Below are 3,804 nucleotides of genomic sequence, written 5' to 3'. Positions count from 1 at the left end.
AAAAAAAAAAAAAAAAAACAGTCCCTTAGGCTGGAGAGATAGATGGCTCAGAGGTTAAGAGAACTGACTGCTCTTTCAGATGTCCTGAATTCAATTCCCAGCAACCACGTGGAGGCTCACAACCATCTGTAATGGGATCTGATGCCCTCTTCCGGTGTTTCTGAGGACAGCAACATTTGTAAAATAAATAATTCTTTTTTAAAACAATGGTCTGTCCCAAACAATATAAGAAGACACTTGGTGCTGATCTCTGGTCTCCTCATGTACACATGTGTACATGCCTCTAGGCATACATATCACACACACACACACACACACACACACACACACACGCACATACACGCATGCGTGCTCGTGCGCGCACGTACACACACACACACACACACACACACACACACACACACACACAAGCTTACATTTAAAATGCTTTTAACATTTTTTTTCCTCTAAAGCCAGAGAATAAATGGCACCTCTTGCATCTGATTTTTCAGGCCAGCCATGGCTAAAAGTGGATACTATCAAAGGCCAGCTTAGACATTCAGGGTAATCTGAGTAAAGCATTGAGTGTGGAGTTAGCAATGGGGGTCAGTGCGTAACAACTGATGGGGGTCCCCACTAACAACAGTAGGCAAAACATAGTTATATGGGGCCAGTTCTCTTTGTGATCATCAAGAAACTCTGAACTCTTTAACTCTTTACAGGCTAGTGAGAAAGAAAAAGAAAGTCATACACACACACACACACACACACACACTCACACACACACACACACACAGAGAGAGAGAGAGAGAGAGAGAGAAACAAAGCAGGTTCCAACAATCAGCCTTAAACAAGCAAGCTCTGACAATTTGACACTTGCACATACGAACGTACATACATACATACATACATACATACGTTTATACATACATCCATATCATTTACACATTGGGTGGATGGAACAAAGCAGGCTCCAAACACACACACACACACACACACACACACACACACACACACACACACACACAGAGAGAGAGTTGGTGGAGAAACTCCAACAACTTTATTTTTTCTCTTAGCCTTTTTGTATCTCCTAAGACAAAGTTCTCTATGTAAGAAAAAGAATTACCTCATTCAAACACAGATAAGATGTAACATAAGAGGGAGTTAAAGTAGTTGATTGTAAATTCATAGCAGTATTAGCTCTCACTCCATAAGCTCATTATACATTCAAACGAATTGTTTTATATGTTCATGGTCTTACTTTATCATGGTGCACACCTGTGATCTCATCTTTGGACCTTACTTTAAGTGAATGTTTTCTTTGATCATTAATTTTTTTCTAAGCCTATTTTCCTTTCTAGAGCCCTTTATGTATTTGTGATGTCTGAAAGCTTACTGGTCTCCCTTTTATGCAGACATTACTTTTCTGCACGGGAGAGGCACAGTCTACTTTTGATTCTAACTTTAAACTTTCTATCAACTGTCTTAACTTCTTAAAATTATTTGAATCAATAAGCAGTTCTGTAAAACCATTAATTTACCTAAACAATATTAATTCATGTAAGTTCATGTTGATCTTACAGGAAATTTGCCCAATAGGGTGGGTTAATGCCCAGGATTCAATCACAACAGACTATAGGCAGACTTTCTTTGCTCAATCACACCCTGTCAGAACAATGAGGAATATGGCAATGACAAACATGAGAAGGCGCAGCAGCAGTAAGAAGCAGTCCTGGGAGAAGCTCCTGGGCTGTGCCTTCGGGGATTCACCTACTGCAGCCATGAAAAATGGTGGTCTGTCTCCAGGACACTCACTTGCCCACTGCAAGATTGCCTCAAACACACCCACAAACAAAAACAAAAACAAAACAAAACAAAACAAAACAAAAAACACTTGAGATGGGTTTTAGAGGTAGAATATGTGCTTAGTATGTGCAAGGCCCTGGGTTCAATCTCCAGTACTGCAAAAAATAAAAATAAAAATAAAAAAAATAAAAAATATTAATCCTCTGTGGGTTTGATTTTCAAAGTCAAATAGTCTTAGTGAAAGGCAAAAATACCCAAAACCTTAGAGTAGTTTTGTTAACCAATTAATGTGCCTCCTCTCCTCAATGTGAACTGTTTATAGAGAGTCTATTCAACCTTTTTTGGGAAACATATACTATGCCCTAACACTTTATTCTGCCTGGAGGAAAACTCTCATAATGAACACAGATGACCAGAAACCTACCTGTCATCCTCCTGTCTGGGACAGTGGCTTTAGTTGAACCTTAGTCAACTAAGATGGGAGTTACCAGAAAAGGCACATTCTTGTCCCCTGTGGCTTAAGTGATGTGTATCAGCAGAACCACCTCCCCACTCTGAAGGGGACACACGTCTGAGATGTTAACAGAGAAGTGATGTCTCCAAGAGGTAGAAAATCAGGTTCTCATAGATCCATGGTAAAACATAGACCTGTGCTGGTACATGCAGGTCCCACGATCAAGCTTTTCCCTGCTCCTCTTTCTTGCTCTTTTTCCTGCTTCCCCTCCTTCCTCTCTTCTTTTTCCTCTCTTTCTCTCTCCTTCCTGCCTTCTCTCCCCTTCTCATCCCTCATTTCCCCCTTTCTTTCTTCCATCTTCTTTTGTTTTTGCTTTTATGAAGCCAGTTTTTCTTTTATCTTTTGTTGCCACTGCTCTTAGTAACTGCAAAAATCTCATCTGATAATGACATGAAGGGGCACGCAATATATGATTAGATCAAATTCACTGGATGTTTCGAGAACATTTGATCTTCCATCTCAAGACTCTTACCCTTGATCCTTCCTTCCAAGATGCTATTTTATCCACATAAAAGCTTTCATGATATGTCTAACCCCATCACTGTAGCTCCAACCCCATGATCTCATGTAATCCTATTTCCCAAAGTGCCCACCTCAAGCCCCATTACATTGGAGATTAGGGTTTCAACATATGAGGCTATGGTAGGAATAGCACTGAAGGCACACATTTAGTCTATAGCAAAGAATTCATGAAAGATTAGTAAATGATGAATTAACATTTACCTGGTTAAAGACAATGTGTGTTCCTTCTTCCTCGGCACTGCCTACAAGGTGGCTGCCACCTGTTTTGTGGTGGCATCATGGCTGTCCTCCAGCCTCTGGTGAAGCCCAAGATTGTCAAAAAGAGGACCAAGAAGTTGATCAGACACCAGTCAGACCGATATGTGAAAATTAAGCGAAACTGGAGGAAACCCAGGGGTATCGACAACAGGGTGCGGAGAAGGTTCAAGGGCCAGATCCTGATGCCCAACATCGGTTATGGGAGCAACAAGAAAACCAAGCACATGCTGCCCAGCGGCTTCTACAAGTTCCTGTTCCACAATGTCAAGGAGCTGGAGGTGCTGCTGATGTGCAACAAATTTTACTGTGCTGAGATTGCTCACAACGTGTCCTCTAAGAACCAAAAAGCCATCGTAGAAAGAGCAGCACAGCTGGCCATCAGAGTCACCAATCCCAACGCCAGGCTACGCAGTGAAGAAAATGGATAGATGGCTTGTGTGCATGTTTTGTGTTTAAATAAAATTTAAAAAATGCAAAAAAAAATAATGTGTGTTGTGATATAGAGGACTAAAGAACAAGTTCAGTCAATAGAGGACTTGCTTAGAATGTATGAATCCCTCAGTTCAACCCCTAGCTTCCCATAGACTGGGCATGGTGACTTATGCCTCTAATTCCAGCACTTAGGAGATAGAGGTGGCATATAATCAGAAATTCAGGGTCATCTTTCACTACATAGCATGTTTAAAAATGTGTGTGTAAGTGCGTACCCACTCTGAATAAAGTAG

The 3,804-nt window shown here is 41.0% G+C and overlaps 1 pseudogene; it reads left to right on the top strand.

Annotated features, from left to right (window-relative positions):
- The first annotated feature begins 3,099 nt into the window (after positions 1-3,099).
- On the top strand, positions 3,100-3,521 carry LOC110320970 (annotated as a pseudogene).
- Positions 3,522-3,804: the final 283 nt, after the last annotated feature.

This window comes from Mus pahari, chromosome 4, assembly GCF_900095145.1.
Source record: "Mus pahari chromosome 4, PAHARI_EIJ_v1.1, whole genome shotgun sequence".
NCBI lineage: Eukaryota > Metazoa > Chordata > Mammalia > Rodentia > Muridae > Mus > Mus pahari.
This window is presented reverse-complemented; position numbering and strand designations above follow the sequence as displayed.